The sequence below is a fragment of the Lolium perenne genome, chromosome 2 (assembly GCF_019359855.2).
Source record: "Lolium perenne isolate Kyuss_39 chromosome 2, Kyuss_2.0, whole genome shotgun sequence".
NCBI lineage: Eukaryota > Viridiplantae > Streptophyta > Magnoliopsida > Poales > Poaceae > Lolium > Lolium perenne.
The window spans coordinates 285317850-285339292 of NC_067245.2; positions in this window are offsets into that span (position 1 = coordinate 285317850).

The window sequence follows — 21443 nt, forward strand, 5'->3', positions numbered from 1 at the left end:
TGTTATGTATATATATTGGTCCAGCTAGCTCATCACGGGCGCACGTACTCGAGCAGTCGTGCGTATGCATACGTTTATACCTTTCAGTTCATGTGATATGATACTAACTACTGACGTAGGAGAATAGATATATAAACAAGCTGCAAGCCCTAGCTGCCTCTTACATCATCATACGTGTCCTGTGAAGTACATATATATGCATACACATGCAGGGAGTATGTGTGCACTTCAGTACAAGGTGCATGTACTACATATGTAGCATATATCTAGCCAGCTTTTATTTGCCCCACATGATTTATATCATTTCAGACCCATCTATAGTGCTGCACAAGTATGTAGGGTCGACACTAGTTTTGAATACGCACCCTGCTCATCAGCTCATTCTTGTTTCCCAGTTGCTCTCTCAATGCATTGTGTGTAGAAAGCGAAGAAAGACCAGTGCATGACTGTATCATCTGTATTGGTGAGCATGTGGCATGTTTCTTGAAATACCCGAGTGCATTCCTCTGCTTTCATCAACGGGCAGCTTTTGGATAAACAAGTTGGTGCAAGCAACTAGATATGCGTAACATAGCTGAGGTCTCAGGTAAAGATACGAGTCAGCTAATTGAAATATTAAAATTTTAAATCCACTCTACGATTCTACGTACAATTTACTTTGTAACTAGATTTCCATGTCGACAAAACTAGTTTCAAATCTAAAAACAATTGGGTAATTTTGGCTGGCATAGAAATATTTGTAACCTTGAAATTAGAGCCAGATTCAAAATTAATTCTAAATATGGTCATTAAAATATTCAGTTTTCTGAATTAATTTGTGAAATCCCCAGATTTGCAAATTTCTGCCTTAGTACCAAACGTATAAACCTTGTGCATAAGTATATACACGAGTTTCTTAAAGAAACAAGGGGAGATAATAAAAAGGCTAAATTTAGAGGATTTTTTTTGGACTATATGGGTAAGTTTTACAAATATAAAATAAAAGTTAAGAAAAATAGCACCAAAAAATTCTTATAAATAGGAATAAGTAACAATATGTACAATTATAAAATAGTCAAATGAACCAAAAGGTATATACAATTAAAACCCACCATAAATAGATCCCGGTACTCCTGCCGCCGAAGAATATGCCACAAACGGAATCAATGGTAGATAAACTACTATTAAGATTAGTTTTTCTATTAACACCATGCAATTACTACATATATCCATAGTGACTAGTACAACTATGGCCTCTATCGCACATGGATGGCTTTTTCCATGTGCGGTGCGGAACATCGCTTATGGCGCTGAAAATCGACGGTCTACTCGTAGTCCCTGCAGGCCCCTTAGCGGAAACATCACGCAGAGAAAGCAAAAACATATCATCACTAAATTATCGCAAACAATTTCCAAATATTATATCTGATACGTGCATTTTACATCATCATTATTGCTACACATTGTTTAGTTTTCATTGATATACGCCATCATACACCATTATTTATGCATTTTTAGTTGATTTACGGGACTTTTCTACAAAGTCCCTCTCATTGATATTTAATTACTCATTTTTTGTTTTTAATTGTTTCAGGGCTTTATAGACACCAAAATATCGAGGCAAAAATACCTGATCAGTTTTTCACCTGGAGAAGGACCGTGAGCGAAAAAAGCACGCGAGGGAGGCCACGGAGGCAAAATGGTAGCAGGTGGCGCACCCTACATGTCTGGGCGTGACACCCAGGTCCGTTTGCACCTCGGGCATCGTCTCGGGCCCCCTTTTATACCAGAGCATCCGTTTCACCTAAAAACCTAAGCCATATTTTTTCCGAGATTTATTGAGGCGGCGGCGGAGGCGATAGTCCTCTCCTACTAGGGCAGATCCTGTCGCACCGGTGCCTCCGGCAAAGGGGAAATCGACGTCATCGTCATCACCACTCCTCCTTGGATTGGGTGAGACATCTCCATCAACATCTCCACCAACACCACATCACCACCATCTCCATCTACGAGATCGACGTCAGCCCCCTCATAGTTTGTGTTGAATTGAATCCTGAATATTGTTTTTAGTGCTATTGCATGTTTGTGATTGGTACTTCGTCATTATTTGGTGGGGAGATTATATATGCGTATTCTGTTGTAATCATTATGCCTCTGGTTCATATCATGTTTGACACTTATGTGTAATTCCCTACGTTCCTGAGGGCATAGGATGATCTGACTATGATTATATATGATGTGCAATGAGTATTTGGTCAAATTTTCTATATTTTATGTTGTTCTATGATGGTTTTGTGCGAACTTCGATTGCATATTACTTCACCTATATGGGCTCATAGGGATGGACTTTAATGTAATGAATGTGTGTTGGAAGAGACAGACTGACGAAAACCATTTTCCAATACTATGAGTTGCATTAGAGGGGTTTATGCCGGGGACCAATGATCTTATTGCTATGGTGGGACATTTATGTCTTAATTATTCCTATACTTGCTCATGAAAATAGTTCTAGGACCCATCATGAGGGGTGCACTTGCTCATATGTATGGCTGCACTTAATTTAGGCTCTGCACTTAACTTAATAAAACTTGACAAAATATTATCATGTTGTGTAGAACTAATATGCTAGTAAATTCATGCCGCCCTTGGGAACTTTTGTCTCATATAAGCATAGACACTTGAGCTTGTCCTCTTGCTTAATAGAGGATTGACATTTTCTCTCATTGAGATCTTTTACTTATTTGCTATTTATTTTCTGCACTTTATTTTTATTGCAAACTCTACACCTAAAACACCAAAACTGCTACTTTACTATTATCGTTTTCTTGTCGATTCTGCTAACCAGTACCTTCAGCTTCTCGTGGGTTCGACAACCTTTCATATTGAAAAGTACTACAACTGATCTCCTACACTTGGGAGCCATCAAGACACTTTTCTGGCGCTGTTACTGGAGAGCGTAGCGCTATTGGTAAGTGAATGGTAAGAAAGCTTTTACTATTTTTGTTATTTACTATCTATCTCGTCATGGGTATGTCTAGCCGTGAAGATATTGGCTTAATTTTATATAACTATGCTTTTGCTCAATCTGTTAAAGATAATGAAGAGAAACCACCTGAACCTAAGGTGGCGTTTCAAATTCCTATTGCTATTGCCAAGACTGCTATAAAACTAACCTTCACAGGGGATAGAAGTCAAACTTGTATGGGAAATTTGAATGCCATTGAAGATCTATTCTCTTTATTTAAATTGGTTGGTGTTCCTCATGATGATGTGAAGAGGAAATTATCATATCTATCTCTTGCTCGTAATGCTCGTATATGGTTAAGATCTTTGGAAGTTTAATGGCGTCTTGATTGAGAATTATTGAGGAAAGCTTTGTATACCAAGTTCTATACTCCTAAAGAAGCTTATGATGATCGTTGTCATATTTATAATTTTGGGCCTCATGTTAGAGAAAGTATTGCTCAAGCTCGGGGGGGGGGGGGGGGGGGCTTAATGATCTTATCCGTAAGAATCCTTGTCATGGTATTGCCGATAGTCTTATATTGATAAACTTCTATGTGAGGCTGCCCCAACATCATAGGGATTTTATGGATAATTCATGTGAAGGGAGTTTCACTAATAGAACTCAACAAGAAGAAAGGAATTTATTGGATATTATTGCTAATAATGTTGCTGATGGGATCTTGATAACCCAATATCTATCTTGTGGCTGACCACAAATAAGTCTTATATCGTGCTCACTTATCCACTCGCATCATCCTTGCTGGCCATCGCCTCTCCATCTATTCCCCATCCTCGACTAGCACGTTTACGCTGCCGCCGCCACCACCGCTTTGCTGCTCTCCTCCGCGCTTCTCCCTGGCTCTCGCGCCCGCCGCCTTCTCGGCCTCGCTGCTCCTGCCGCTGTGCCGCACCAGGCGCCGCCGCGCGTCGAGGTACAGGGTGAGGGCGAACCTCCACGGGCTGGACTCCACCCGGGGGTCTCCACGCGACGCCCACGCACCACCGCCGTCTCGCCCTCGCTGCTCCAGCCGCCGCACCGAACCGAGTGCCGCCGCACCGAACCGAGTGCCGCCGCGCTTCGGGTGCAGGGTGAGAGCGAACCTCTCCACAGGATCCGTCGGGGCGCTCCTCGCGGGCGGCCGCCGCAGCCGTCTCAACCTATGCCCCCGCCACTGTATCGCATCGGGTGCCACCGGGCATCGGGTTCCAGGGTGGGGGCGAGCCACCACGGGCTGCACTCCGTCGATGGCCTCCAGGCAGCGCTCGAGCGCGCGGAGGCGGCGCTCTGCACGCTCGCCGACGCAGAACAGTCAAGAATCCTGATATTCAGAGGGTCAGAAGTATGTTAGGCGGTGGTGGGCTATCTAGTGATTGTGATGAGGAAGTGGCGACTAATATGTGGATCAGCTACACAACGAATATTTGGAGGCGACTGGAGGGGGAGTGTGCAGTTATTTCGCGCCACTCTATGGCTCATTGCTGCAAGACATATTGGTGCGTTGCTTTCTTTACTGCTGATGTAGAGAAGACTTGATGCCCAGTTCGCGCTAGTAGTCTGGAGGTCACTGGTGCCCCGTTCTTCCTATTATTCACTTGGAGGAGGTCACTGTCAATCTGTCATAACCGGCTAGGGAAACGAGGACTCACTGCCCAACATGTAAGCTGCCTAATGTTCTTGTTTGATTCAGCTTGATTGTCATTTTTTTGTTGCAATTCTTGTAGGAAAGACAGGATGTGTGCATATTCATATGTCTCAGTTTGATTTTAGTGTATTAAGTATTAACTACTGATTCAAAGTTAAGAAGGACCATATGCACATGAAAGTAATTTCATCATTTTAATATGCTTGTAGCTGGATGTAGCTTTACTATATGAGGGGAAGTAATTCATGTGTGACATATGTCTTATATATGCAAGTTATGAACAGAGCAGTATGTGTGTTATTATATCAAGTTTAGTTTTTGGCAAGGCGTGATCTAGTTTCTTACTTTCCGCTGTTTTTGTCCAACTTCTGGAAGTAATTTAGTCCAATTTTGGCCAACTTATGGAAGTAATTAATCCAATTTAAATGTTATTTTTACTAACTTTTGGAAGTAACTTAGTCCATCATTCAAATCATTATTACCAACTTCTGGAAGTAACCTAGTCCAATTGAAAATGTTATGTTTTACTAACTTCTCAAAGTAAATAATCCATTATTCAAATGTTATTCGTACCAACTTGTGGAAGTAAGCTGGTTTAATTTAAAATGTTGGTTTTATGAACCTCGGGAAGTAACTTAGTCCATTGTTCAGACCTTATCTTTACCCAACTTCTCGAAGTAACTTAGTTCAGTTTAAAATGTTAGTTCACTAACCTCAGGAAGTAACTTAGTTCAATCTAAAATGTTAGTTTACTAACCTCGGGAAGTAATTTAGTTCCATTTAAAATATTAGTTTACTGACCTCAGGAAGTAACTTAGTGAATTGTTCAAACTTTATTTTTACCAACTTCTAGAAATAATTTAGTCAATTTAAAATGTTACTAATGTTAGAAAGTAACTTAGTCCATTATTCAAATGATATTTTTATCAACATCTGGAAGTAACTTAGTTCAATTTAAAATTTTAGTTAACTTACGTTAGGAAGTAACTTAGTCCATTATTCAAATGATATTTTACCAACTGGGTACTTTAGTTCCTCTTAATTTCCTTCTCGGAGTCATTTTGGTTGTATGATGGAGAAGTAAGAAGGCACTGGATGTTTCTTTATGCTACAGGATGGAGGAAGGAGGAAGCAAGAAAGAAGTCGATGTTCTTCCTCGGATCAGCTTTATACTTCCAGGGATGATTTTCCTTCCGCAGCAGTTCCTTCCTTTTTTATATAATGGATTTCGCTGGTTCTGTACATTAGGATAAGGTGGTCTTGGACATCAATGTAGGCTTTGGTTTTCATCGCAAAAAAAAAATGTAGGTTTTGGTTTCCTTTTTATTTGATGTCAGCAATGAAGAAATCCGGGAAAAAAGATGGATGCTGCGACTGTATTTGCGTGGTTTCAGGGTTAGATAGGATGCATGTCATTTTTTTTCCACCGGGTCCATGGGCTGGAAAGCACATGGCTTTGAGCAAACGCGTGGTCCTGGCGTTTGGCACGTGCGGGATTTGTTGTTCCTTTTTTTTTGGAAAGAAACGTGATTCTGTGTCTTTCCTAAAGTAGGCTGTCCGAACTGACCACTTTTTTTCTTAAATAGTGGCTGACCACTATGTAGTCATGCCCTCTTGATAAAGGTAACCAACCTCGTTTCGAATTTGAATATGCATGTGTAGATAATTTCTCTACTACTATATTGTTTGAAGAATTAAAGAATAGGTTTGGTCTTGATCCTCATATATTAGTAGAAGTTTCTAAATCTTTTGCTAACCATTTGAATGTTCCTAAGAAAGGATTTAAAGTTTATACTGAACCTTTTAAGGATTCATCATATATTGCTAAAGTTGAGAAACTAGTTCAACAACCTTCCTTTGTTATTATAGAAGAATATGTGGAATCTCCTCCATATCCAAGAAGGGTGAAGGAAAATTTACTCACCACTATCGCAAATAACAGTGCTAGAAGATGTCATGGACTATTATGAAGCGTCAAATTTCGGCCATCAAAGAATTAATTGAAGAAACTCCTTGTGATGTTTATTTATGCGAAGATTCCACTAAGGTAATTCAAGGTAATACTACTAGAGTTGGTAAACCTATTATATATTGTGCTATTGGAACTTCATGCTATCATGGTCTTTGTGATATTGGATCAAGTATAAGTGTGATACCATATTCTCTATATCTTGAAATCAAGTCCGATATTTATCCCATACATATGGAGGGAACATGTATATCTATCCAACTTGCTAATAAAGATGTTATTTGTCCTCTTGGTATGGTGAGAGATATTGAAGTATTAGTAGGAAAGATAAAGTATCCCGCTGATTTTATTGTTCTTGGTTGTTTTCAAGATGCATTTTTTCCTATCATATTTGGTAGAACTTTCTTGCATATTGTTGGTGCTGAAGTTAGTCTACCTAAAGAGAAAGTTTTCATTAAATGTGCTGGAGAAAGGTTAGAGTTTACTTTTTCTAAGTTTACTGATAAACATCTAGAAAAAGATAAGTTTCAAAAAGATATTGTGGAAACTCTTGCTTCAGTGGCAGTCGCTTCATCGACGTGGTGGAATGATTGCATATTCCACTTGATAATCTTGGAGTGTTACCACCACCCAAAGAAGATCCTAGTTTTGAACTAAAACCTTTGCTTGATGAGAAAAAATTAATATCATGCTAGTATTAGTGTTAATCTTTTAGGAGATGAAGAAACAAAATTACTTGAAGTATTGCGTGCTCATAGGCCGGCTATTGGTTACTCTCTTCATGATCTTAAAGGTATAAGTCCCGCTTTATGCATGCATCAAATTAATTTGGAAGAAAATGCAAAGCCCGTTGTTGACTCTCAACACCGTCTTCATCCAAAAGTGAAGGAAGTGGTAAGAAAAGAGTTAATTAAACTCATTGAAGCTGATATTATTTATCATATGATAGTAAATGGGTAAGTCGTGTTCATTGTGTACCTAAGAAAGGAGGAATCACCGTGGTTCCAAATGATGAAATGAACTAGTTGCTCAGCGTACGGTTACCGGTTATAGAATGTGCAATGATTTTAGAGAATTAAATAAAGGTACTCGTAAAGATCATTATCCTCTGCCTTTTATTAATCAAATGCTAGAAAGATTGTCCAAGCATTCACATTTTTGCTATCTTGATGGTTATTCTGGGTTTTCTCAAATTCATGTGCATAAAGATGATCAAGACAAACTACTTTTACTTGTCCCTTTGGTACTTTTGCCTATAGAAGAATGCCATTTTGTTTATGCAATGCTCCCGCTAATTTTAAAAGATGCATGAATGCTATATTTGCTGATTATATTGAAAAGATCATGGAGATATTTATGGATGATTTTTCTTTGTATGGTTCCTCTTTCGATAAGTGTCTATTCAATCTTAACAAAGTTCTCCAACTTTGTGAGGACCAACAAGTAGTACTTAATGTTGGAGATATGCCCAAGAGGCAATAATAAAGTAGTTATTATTATATATTTGTGTTTATGATAAATGTTTGTATCCCATGCTATAATTGTATTAACCGGTAATATTAATTCATGTGTGATTTGTAAACATAAAAGAGTCCCTAGTAAGCCTCTTGTTAAACTAGCTTCTTGGTTAATAGATGATTATAGTTTCATGATCATGAACATTGGATGTTATTAATAACAAGGTCATATCATTAGGTGAATGATGTGATGGATATACACCCATAGTAAGCGTAGCATATGATCAAGTCATTTAGTTCTTTGTGCTTCAAGCTTTAATATGCGTAGTAACTTAATTCTTCGACCATGAGATCATGTTAATCACCTACACCGGATGGATACTTTGATGACACCAAACACTACTTCGTAAATGGGTTTTTATAAAGGTGGCATTAAGTGTTCGGAAAGTATAGGGTTGAGGCTCAGGGTGGGCATAAAAACTATGAAACCGAAAACCGAACCGAAGCCGAAACCGAATTAACCGAAATCTCGGTTTTTTCCATTAACCGCTATTTTTTCGGTTTCCATTTATACTAACTGAATCAAATTTGGTAGAATTCGGTTTTCAGCCCCACCAATAGAACAAGACCGAATAGACCAAATTGAGTAACCTACCATCAATTTTTGCATAAACCGATCATTCCATAGAAGCCCAATTGCGTTTGATGTTCCAAAAATTGTTCATTCTATATATGACTTTGGTCTTTGATGTACTAGCTTTTTCTGAATATAGCGTGGAGCCTGCATATATAATAGAACACGTCGCTCGAAGTCTTAGCTACCCCTTTTAATCGCTCACGAGTGATGCACCTGTAGCACGAGTGCCGCGGCCTACCAAATAGCCTCCCTCCACGATTGGTGCTCATTTGTCGATTTCTTCCGCAGTTGATGCTTTCTGTGTTGATATGTCAATCACTATTTGCTTTGTTCGGTGATGCCTACTATTTGTTCAAGTGAGTAGGTTCATTCGGTTTTAACCGAAAACCGAACCGAATTTGTCGGTTAACCGAATCTCCGGTTTCCTAAATTTTCATGCCAATTTCGGTTACCATTTTTGAAAACCGAATTTATTCAAAAACCGCAAAAACCGAACCAAAATTTCGGTTAAAACCGAATGCCCACCCTGAGTTGAGGCACATGGATCAATAGTGGGATTTGTCCATCCTAATGATGGATAGATATACTATGGGCCCTCTCGGTGGAATGTGCTGCGCGTAGATGACGTATTGTCTTTCCGTTCAACACGCGTCCGTTGGGAACCCCAAGAGGAAGGTGTGATGCGTACAGCGGCAAGTTTTCCCTCAGTAAGAAACCAAGGTTTATCGGACCAGTAGGAGTCAAGAAGCACGTCGAAGGTTGATGGCGGCGGAGTGTAGTGCGGCGCAACACCAGGGATTCCGGCGCCAACGTGGAACCTGCACAACACAAACAAAGTACTTTGCCCCAACGTAACAGTGAGGTTGTCAATCTCACCGGCTTGCTGTAACAAAGGATTAGATGTATAGTGTGGATGATGATTGTTTGCAGAAAACAGTAGAACAAGTATTGCAGTAGATTGTATTTGATTAAAAGAATGGACCGGGGTCCACAGTTCACTAGAGGTGTCTCTCCGATAAGAATAAGTATGTTGGGTGAACAAATTACAGTTGGGCAATTGACAAATAGAGAGGGCATGACCATGCACATACATGATATGATGAGTATAGTGAGATTTAATTGGGCATTACGACAAAGTACATAGACCGCTATCCAGCATGCATCTATGCCTAAAAAGTCCACCTTCAGGTTATCATCCGAACCCCTTCCAGTATTAAGTTGCAAACAACAGACAATTGCATTAATTATGGTGCGTAATGTAATCAACAACTACATCCTCGGACATAGCATCGATGTGTTATCCCTAGTGGCAACAGCACATCCACAACCTTAGAACTTTCTGTCACTGTCCCAAATTTAATGGAGGCATGAACCCACTATCGAGCATAAATACTCCCTCTTGGAGTTACTAGCAAAAACTTGGCCAGAGCCTCTACTAACAACGGAGAGCATGCAAGATCATAAACAACACATAGATAATAGATTGATAATCAACATAACATAGTATTCTCTATCCATCGGATCCCAACAAACACAACATGTAGCATTACAGATAGATGATCTTGATCATGTTAGGCAGCTCACAAGACCCGACAATGAAGCATAATTAGGAGAAGACGACCATCTAGCTACTGCTATGGACCCATAGTCCAGGGATGAACTACTGACTCATCACTCCGGAGGCGACCATGGCGGTGAAGAGTCCTTCGGGAGATGATTCCCCTCTCCGACAGGGTGCCGGAGGCGATCTCCTGAATCCCCCGAGATGGGATTGGCGGCGGCGGCGTCTCTGGAAGGTTTTCCGTATCGTGGCTCTCGGTACTGGGGGTTTCGCGATGAAGGCTATAAGTAGGCGGAGGAGATAGGTCAGGGGGCCACACGAGGGCCCCACATGCTAGGTCGGCGCGGCCAAGGCTTGGGCCGCGCCGCCCTGCTGTGTGGCCACCTCGTGGCCCCACTTCGTATCATCTTCGGTCTTCTGGAAGCTTCGTGTGAAAATAGGCCCCTGGGCGTTGATTTCGTCCAATTCCGAGAATATTTCCTTACTAGGATTTCTAAAACCAAAAACAGCAGAAAACATCAACTGGCTCTTCGGCATCTCGTTAATAGGTTAGTGCCGGAAAATGCATAAATATGACATAAAGTGTGCATAAAACATGTAGGTATCATCAATAATGTGGCATGGAACATAAGAAATTATCGATACGTCGGAGACGTATCAGCATCCCCAAGCTTAGTTCCTGCTCGTCCCGAGTAGGTAAACGATAACGAAGATAATTTCTGGAGTGACATGCCATCATAACCTCGATCATACTATTGTAAGCATATGTAATGAATGCAGCGATCAAAGCAATGGTAAATGACATGAGTAAACAAATGAATCATGTAGCAAAGACTTTTCATGAATAGTACTTTCAAGACAAGCATCAATAAGTCTTGCATAAGAGTTAACTCATAAAGCAATAATTCAAAGTAGAGGCATCGAAGCAACACAAAGGAAGATTAAGTTTCAGCGGTTGCTTTCAACTTATAACATGTATATCTCATGGATAGTTGTCAATGCAAAGTAATATAACAAGTGCAACATGCAAGTATGTAGGAATCAATGCATAGTTCACACAAGTGTTTGCTTCTTGAGGTGGAGAGAAATAGGTGAACTGACTCAACATAAAAGTAAAAGAAAGGCCATTCGCAGAGGGAAGCATTGATTGCTATATTTGTGCTAGAGCTTTGGTTTTGAAAACAAGAAACAATTTTTTCAACGGTAGTAATAAAGCATATGTATCATTGAAATTATATCTTACAAGTTGCAAGCCTCATGCATAGTATACTAATAGTGCCCGCACCTTGTCCTAATTAGCTCGGATTACCGGGATTATCATCGCAATACATATGTTTTAACCAAGTGTCACAAAGGGGTACCTCTATGCCGCCTGTACAAAGGTCTAAGAAGAAAGCTCGCATTGGATTTCTCGCTTTTGATTATTCTCAACTTAGACATCCATACCGGGACAACATAGACAACAGATAATGGACTCCTCTTTAATGCATAAGCATTTAGCAACAATTAATGTTTTCATATGAGATTGAGGATATTTGTCCAAAACTGAAACTTCCACCATGATTCATGGCTTTAGTTAGCGGCCCAATGTTCTTCTCTAACATTATGCATGCTCTAACCATTAAATAAGTGGTAAATCTCCCTTACTTCAGACAAGACGGACATGCATAGCAACTCACATGATATTCAACAAAGAGTAGTTGATGGCGTCCCCAGGAACATGGTTATCGCACAACAAGCAACTTAATAAGAGATAAAGTGCATAAGTACATATTCAATACCACAATAGTTTTTAGGCTATTTGTCCCATGAGCTATATATTGCAAAGGTAGAGGATAGAAATTTTAAAGGTAGCACTCAAGCAATTTACTTTGGAATGGCGGAGAAATACCATGTAGTAGGTAGGTATGGTGGACACAAATGGCATAGTGGTTGGCTCAAGTATTTTGGATGCATGAGAAGTATTCCCTCTCGATACAAGGTTTAGGCTAGCAAGGTTATTTGAAACAAACACAAGGATGAACCGGTGCAGCAAAACTCACATAAAAGACATATTGTAAACATTATAAGACTCTACACCGTCTTCCTTGTTGTTCAATCCTTACTAGAAATTATCTAGACCTTAGAGAGACCAATTATGCAAACCAAATTTTAGCAAGCTCTATGTATTTCTTCATTAATAAGTGCAAAGTATATGATGCAAGAGCTTAAACATGAGCACAACAATTGCCAAGTATCAAATTATCCAAGACATTTTACCAATTACTACATGTAGCATTTCCCGTTTCCAACCATATAACAAATTAACGAAGAAGATTCAACCTTCGCCATGAATACTATGAGTAAAGCCTAAGGACATATTTGTCCATATGCAACAGCGGAGCGTGTCTCTCTCCCACACAATGAATGCTAGGATCCATTTTATTCAAACAAAAAAAAAAAAAACAAACCGACGCTCCAAGCAAAGTGGATAAGATGTGACGGAATAAAAATATAGTTTCACTAGAGGAACCTGATAATGTTGTCGATGAAGAAGGGGATGCGTTGGGCATCCCCAAGTTTAGACGCTTGAGTCTTCTTGAAATATGCAGGGGTGAACCACCGGGGCATCCCCAAGCTTAGAGCTTTCACTCTACTTGATCATATCGTATCATCCTCCTCTCTTGATCCTTGAAAACTTCCTCCACACCAAACTCAAAACAACTCATTAGAGGGTTAGTGCACAATCAAAATTTACATGTTCAGAGGTGACATAATCATTCTTAACACTTCTGGACATTGCACAAAGCTACTGAAAGTTAATGGAATCGAAAAATCCATCAAGCATAGCAAAACAGGCAATGCGAAATAAAAGGCAGAATCTATCAAAACAGAATAGTTCGTAAATATGAATTTCTAAGAGGCACCAGACTTGCTCAAATGAAAATGCTCAAATTGAATGAAAGTTGCGTACATATCTGAGGATCACTCACGTAAATTGGCATAATTTTCTGAGTTACCTACAGAGAATTAGGGCCAGATTCGTGACAGCAAAGAAATCTGTTTCTGCGCAGTAATCCAAATCTAGTATGAACCTTACTATCAACGACTTTACTTGGCACAACAATGCAACAAAATAAGATAAGGAGAGGTTGCTACAGTAGTAACAACTTCCAAGACTCAAATATAAAATAAAGGTACTGTAGTAAAAACATGGGTTGTCTCCCATAAGCGCTTTTCTTTAACGCCTTTCAGCTAGGCGCAGAAAGTGTGTATCAAGTGTTATCAAGAGATGATGCATTTACAGCGGGGTTTGGAGTTTTCTCAACCATGCATTGTATTTTGGATACATAAGTTTCAGAGGCTCCCTTTTCATTAGTCTTGGGCTTGCTACTCTCATCAAACAAATTTTGAGGGACAAGCCAAGCATAATTATCATCTAGAGCTTCATGCATCGCTAGGAGCTTACATGGTATTGGTGCTTTAATATCCCCACCATCATTAACATTATTAGTGTACTTAATTCTATTCATATCCATCTTTTCAAGTGTTCTTTTAAAATCGGTGATCATACCAAGCCTCTCATGCTTACTAAAAACTTTTCTAGCTTCTTTAGCTATATCCTCAAATTCTCGCACTAGGACTTTTAGAACAAAATCTCTCTTCTCTCCCCTCTCCATATCAGAAAGTGCAAGGAACATGTGTTGTATCATGGGGTTGAGACTAATAAATCTAGCTTCAATCATGCGTACCAAACAAACAGAGGCATCTTCATAAGTAGGGACAGCTTTTGCCAGTGGTATATCTTTGAGATCTTCATGCATACTAACATGGGTGAAAAATTCTTCTATATTATCTCTTCCAATTATAGACCCTTGTCCCACAGGTATATCTTTTATAGTAAAATTAAAAGGAAACATGTTGAAATAAGTAAAGCAAATGCAAGTAACTAATTTTTTGTGTTTTTTAATATGGAGAACAAGATAGTAAATAAAGTAAAGCTAGCAACTAATTTTTTGTATTTTGATATAATGCAGCAAACAAGAAAGTAAATAAAATAAAGCAAGCCAAAAACAAAGTAAAGAGATTGGATGTGGAGACTCCCCTTGCAGCGTGTCTTGATCTCCCCGGCAACGGCGCCAGAAAATCTGCTTGCTGCGCGTAGATGACGTATTGACTTTCCGTTCAACACGCGTCCGTTGGGAACCCCAAGAGGAAGGTGTGATGAGTACAGCGACAAGTTTTTCCTCAGTAAGAAACCAAGGTTTACCGGACCAGTAGGAGTCAAGAAGCACGCCGAAGGTTGATGGCGGCGGAGTGTAGTGCGGCGCAACACCAGGGATTCCGGCGCCAACATGGAACCTGCACAACACAAACAAAGAACTTTGCCCCAACGTAACAGTGAGGTTGTCAATCTCACCGGCTTGCTGTAACAAAGGATTAGATATATAGTGTGGATGATGATTGTTTGCAGAAAACAGTAGAACAAGTATTGCAGTAGATTGTATTTGATTAAAAGAATGGACCGGGGTCCACAGTTCACTAGAGGTGTCTCTCCGATAAGAATAAGTATGTTGGGTGAACAAATTACAGTTGGGCAATTGACAAATAGAGAGGGCATGACCATGCACATACATGATATGATGAGTATAGTGAGATTTAATTGGGCATTATGACAAAGTACATAGACCGCTATCCAGCATGCATCTATGCCTAAAAAGTCCACCTTCAGGTTATCATCCGAACCCCTTCCAGTATTAAGTTGCAAACAACAGACAATTGCATTAAGTATGGTGCGTAATGTAATCAACAATTACATCCTCGGACATAGCATCGATGTTTTATCTCTAGTGGCTGTCGGGGGGAAGACCCCGGGTAGGGCAATGGATGCGGAGCAGCCGGCTGGCCACTGGCCGGCTCGCGGCAAAGGCCGGCTGAGGAGCAGCCGGCTGGAGCCGTGGCCGGCTGGTCCGGAAGCCGGCTGGCTCTAAGTCCTAGTCGGCCTGGCTACGGCCACCAATGCTGTAGCTGGGCCGGCTTCTACAAGCCATATCCGACTGGGGGTTTGTACCTCAGACCGACTCGAGGCTGGCGAGTCCTGCACTAGATGGAACCGGGTAGGTGGTCCGGGTTCACAAGTCCACGCTGACTTCATTTCCCGTAAAGCGCGAGGCACTGTGGAGCAATAGTGCCACGCGTCGGACAAGCCATCATGGCGTACGTCGATCCGTACCGGCTACAGTGCATGATGGCGACAGAGATGCTTCCTCACCATACCGCTGACTCAGGCAGCCGGATGGGACAGGCCATGAGGCCTCAACGGCTACTGACGTCAGTACCTCGGGAAGGAGCGGAAGCCGGAGCCGGCCTTGCCGGCCAGTAGACTATAGGGTCTTTTATGTAAAGTGTCGGAGTCTATATAAGCCGCACCACCCCCTCTCGTGCAGGGGATCGATCATTCTCACTCCATTCCACCCTTAGCGCTGCCCTGTGAGAGAGACCATCGTCTCCCTTAGCCTCCCAGGGCCAGCCGGACACAGCTCAAAGAGCAACATTGTATTGTGTGATCATCTTATACACTCATAGCAGGAGTAGAGGTGTTACCTCCATCGGAGGGCCTCGAACCTGGGTACGTCGCCGTGTCGCTCGTCCTCATACCCGCATCCGGATACCGCCGTGAGATCATCTAGGAACCACCTTCTTTAGCCACCCTATGGAATATGCCGTGACGATACCACGACAGTGGCAACATCACATCCACAACCTTAGAACTTTCTGTCACTGTCCCAGATTTAATGGAGCCATGAACCCACTATCGAGCATAAATACTCCCTCTTGGAGTTACTAGCAAAAACTTGGCCAGAGCCTCTACTAACAACGGAGAGCATGCAAGATCATAAACAACACATAGATAATAGATTGATAATCAACATAACATAGTATTCTCTATCCATCGGATCCCAACAAACACAACATGTAGCATTACAGATAGATGATCTTGATCATGTTAGGCAGCTCACAAGACCCGACAATGAAGCATAATTAGGAGAAGACGACCATCTAGCTACTGCTATGGACCCATAGTCCAGGGATGAACTACTCACTCATCACTCCGGAGGCGACCATGGCGGTGAAGAGTCCTCCGGGAGATGATTCCCCTCTCCGGCAGGGTGCCGGAGGCGATCTCCTGAATCCCCCGAGATGGGATTGGCGGCGGCGGTGTCTCTGGAAGGTTTTCCGTATCGTGGCTCTCGGTTCTGGGGGTTTCGCGACGAAGGCTATAAGTAGGCGGAGGAGATAGGTCAGGGGGCCACACGAGGGCCCCACACGCTAGGTCGGCGCGGCCAAGGCTTGGGCCACGCCGCCCTGCTGTGTGGCCACCTCGTGGCCCCACTTCGTATCATCTTCGGTCTTCTGGAAGTTTCGTGTGAAAATAGGCCCCTGGGCGTTGATTTCGTCCAATTCCGAGAATATTTCCTTACTAGGATTTCTGAAACCAAAAACAGCAGAAAACAACAACTGGCTCTTCGGCATCTCGTTAATAGGTTAGTGCCGGAAAATGCATAAATATGACATAAAGTGTGCATAAAACATGTAGGTATCATCAATAATGTGGCATGGAACATAAGAAATTATCGATACGTCGGAGACGTATCAGAATGACATCCAATTAGCTTGCAAGCATGTGACTGGTTCACAAGGGATATCATATCGCGGTACGAGTAAAGAGTACTTATCAGTAACGAGGTTGAACTAGGTATGGAGATACCGACGATCAAACTTCGGATAAGCAAAATATCGCGAGACAAATGGAATTGTTATTTTATGTGAATGGTTCTTTCGATCACGAAGTCATCGTTGAATATGTGGGAGCTATTATGGATCTCCAGGTCCCGCTATTATTTATTGACCTGAGAGGAGTCTCGATCATGTCCACATAGTTCTCGAACCGTAGGGTGACACACTTAAGGTTTGATGTCGTTTTAAGTAGATATGGAATATGGTATGGAGTTTGAATGTTGTTCGGAGTCTCGGATGGGATCCAGGACATCATGAGGAGTTCCAGAATGGTCCAGAGAATAAGATTCATATATAGGAAGTCACTTTCCAAGTTTTGAAATGATCCGGTGCATTTATGGAAGGTGCTAGAATGTTCTAGATTCTTCCAGAATAAATCACTATGGAATGTGGAGTCCCGGATGAACTCCACCAACCCTAACGAACCAACCAAGAGGGAAGGTGGAGTCCATGGTGGACTCCACCACCTTGGCCGGCCAAGGGAGAAGGAAAGGGAGCAATCCCACTTCCCCTAGGTTTCACCCATATGGCAGTTTTGGAGTTGGACTTCAATTTGATTTTGGGGCAAACCTGATACGTCTCTGACGTATCGATAATTTCTTGTGTTCCATGCCACATTATTGATGTTATCTACATGTTTTATGCACACTTTATGTCATATTCGTGCATTTTCTGGAACTAACCTATTAACAAGATGCCGAAGTGCCAGTTGCTGTTTTCTGCTGTTTTTGGTTTCACAAATCCTAGTAAAGAAATATTCTCGGAATTGGACGAAATCAATGCCCAGGGTCCTATTTTGCCACGAAGCTTCCAGAAGACCGAAGAGGAGACGAAGTGGGGCCACGAGGCGGCCAAACCCTAGGGCGGCGCGGCCTGGCCCTTGGCCGCGCTGACCTGTGGTGTGGGGCCCTCGTGTGGCCCCCTGACCTGCCCTTCCGCCTACTTAAAGCCTCCGTCGCGAAACCCCCGCACCGAGAGCCACGATACGTAAAACCTTCGAGACGCCGCCGCCGCCAATCCCATCTCGGGGGATTCAGGAGATCGCCTCCGGCACCCTGCCGGAGAGGGGAATCATCTCCCGGAGGACTCTACGCCGCCATGGTCGCCTCCGGAGTGATGTGTGAGTAGTCTACCCCTGGACTATGGGTCCATAGCAGTAGCTAGATGGTTGTCTTCTCCCCATTATGCTTAATTGTCAGATCTTGTGAGCTGCCTAACATGATCAAGATCATCTATCTGTAATTCTATATGTTGCGTTTGTTGGGATCCGATGAATAGAGAATACTTGTTATGTTGATTATCAAAGTTATGTCTATGTGTTGTTTATGATCTTGCATGCTCTCCGTTACTAGTAGATGCTCTGGCCAAGTAGATGCTTGTAACTCCAAGAGGGAGTATTTATGCTCGATAGTGGGTTCATGTCTCCGTGAACTGGGAAGTGACAGAAATCTCTAAGATTATGGATGTGCTTTGCCACTAGGGATAAAACATTGGTGCTATGTTCAAGGATGTAGTTACTGATTACATTACGCGCAATACTTAATGCAATTGTCTGTTGTTAGCAACTTAATACTGGAGGGGGTTCGGATGATAACCTGAAGGTGGACTTTTTAGGCATAGATGCATGTTGGATAGCGGTCTATGTACTTTGTCGTAATGCCCAATTAAATCTCACTATACTCATCATAATATGTATGTGCATGGTCATGCCCTCTTTATTTGTCAATTGCCCAACTGTAATTTGTTCACCCAACATGCTGTTTATCTTATGGAAGAGACACCTCTAGTGAACTGTGGACCCCGGTCCAATTCTCTATACTGAAATACAATCTACTGCAATACTGTTTTACTGTTTTCTGCAAACAATCATCTTCCACACAATACGGTTAATCCTTTGTTACAGCAAGCCGGTGAGATTGACAACCTCACTGTTTCGTTGGGGCAAAGTACTTTGGTTGTGTTGTGCAGGTTCCACGTTGGCGCCGGAATCTCTGGTGTTGCGCCGCACTACATCCCGCCGCCATCAACCTTCAACGTGCTTCTTGGCTCCTACTGGTTCGATAAACCTTGGTTTCATACTGAGGGAAAACTTGCCGCTGTACGCATCACACCTTCCTCTTGGGGTTCCCAACGGACACGTGCTGTACGCGTATCAAGCTCTTTTTCTTGCGCCGTTGCCGGGGAGATCAAGACACGCTGCAAGGGGAGTCTCCACTTCCCAATCTCTTTACTTTGTTTTCGTCTTGCTTAGTTTTATTTACTACTTTGTTTGCTGCACTAAATCAAAATACAAAAAAATTAGTTGCTAGTTTTACTTTAATTGCTATCTTGTTTGCTATATCAAAAACACAAAAAAATTAGTTACTTGCATTTACTTTATCTAGTTTGCTTTATTTACTACTGCTAAAATGAGTAATCCTGAAGTTGAAGTTCGTACGTTTAAGCAACGAGGGGGAGAATGTTTAAGAGATGCTTGGTATAGAATTAGTGATGCCCATAATAGGTGCACCAAGAAACACTCCACCACTATCTTACTCAGGAATTTTTATGTTGGTATCTCTAGCTGGAATAGGTATGTTCTTGATAGTCTCGCGAAAGGTAACTTCCTAAGTACTCCTGCATTAGAAGCTAGCTGCATTATTGAGAGTCTATTTGGAATACCCCCTGTTGATGAAGTTAAAACTGAAATCTCTCTTGAAGATGTTATGAAAAAATTGGAAACCTTAGAGAAATTTTTTCCAAGTATTGAAGCTAAATTGGAAATGTTACTTGATAAAACTGATGAACTTGATAAATCCTTAGGAGGAATTGATGAAAGAATTAGTGTCCTAGGAACTTGTGTTGTCCATGACGATCAAAGCAATAGGATTGACGAAGTTGAAAAAGCTATGGGAACCTTGGGATCAACATTTTCTTCTCTTAAATATAAGGAGAAAGCTTATGTGGGTAAGGAGCAAAAGTTTATGTATGTCTCTAAAGTGCCTAAACCAAAGAAGTATTATTATAGGCCTAAAATTGACAAAGCCCTTAGTGCCACTACGGATGGGGGAGCTCATAATAACGATGCACCACCCTTTGATAATATTTGATACACACTTTCTGCGCCTAGCTGAAAGGCGTTAAAGAAAAGCGCTTATGGGAGACAACCCATGGTTTTTACTACAGTACTTTGTTTTTATTTTGTGTCTTGGAAGTTGTTTACTACTGTAGAAACCTCTCCTTATCTTAGTTTAGTGTTTTGTTGTGCCAAGTAAAGTCGTTGATAGTAAAGTTCATACTAGATTTGGATTACTGCGCAGAAACAGATTTCTTTGCTGTCACGAATCTGGGCTGTTTTCTCTGTAGGTAACTCAGAAAATTATGCCAATTTACGTGAGTGGTCCTCAGATATGTACGCAACTTTCATTCAATTTGAGCATTTTCAGTTGAGCAAGTCTGGTGCCTCGATAAAATTCGTCAATACGAACTGTTCTGTTTTGACAGATTCTGCCTTTTATTTCGCATTGCCTCTTTTGCTATGTTGGATGAATTTCTTTGATCCATTAATGTCCAGTAGCTTTATGCAATGTCCAGAAGTGTTAAGAATGATTATGTCACCTCTGAACATGTTAATTTTTATTGTCCACTAATCCTCTAATGAGTTGTTCTAAGTTTGGTGTGGAGGAAATTTTCAAGGATCAAGAGAGGAGTATGATGCAACATGATCAAGGAGAGTGAAAGCTCTAAGCTTGGGGATGCCCCGGTGGTTCACCCCTGCATATTCTAAGAAGACTCAAGCGTCTAAGCTTGGGGATGCCCAAGGCATCCCCTTCTTCATCGACAACATTATCAGGTTCCTCCCCTGAAACTATATTTTTATTCCATCACATCTTATGTGCTTTTCTTGGAGCGTCGGTTTGTTTTTGTTTTTGTTTTGTTTGAATAAAATGGATCCTAGCATTCACTGTATGGGAGAGAGACACGCTCCGCTGTAGCATATGGACAAGTATGTCCTTAGGCTCTACTCATAGTATTCATGGCGAAGTTTCTTCTTCGTTAAATTGTTATATGGTTGGAATTGGAAAATGATACATGTAGTAAATTGCTATAATGTCTTGGATAATGTGATACTTGGCAATTTTTGTGCTCATGTTTAAGCTCTTGCATCATATACTTTGCACCCATTAATGAAGAAATACATAGAGCATGCTAAAATTTGGTTTGCATATTTGGTATCTCTAAGGTCTAGATAATTTCTAGTATTGAGTTTGAACAACAAGGAAGACGGTGTGGAGTCTTATAATGTTTACAATATGTCTTTTATGTGAGTTTTGCTGCACCGGTTCATCCTTGTGTTTGTTTCAAATAGCCTTGCTAGCCTAAACCTTGTATCGAGAGGGATTACTTCTCATGCATCCAAAATCCTTGAGCCAAC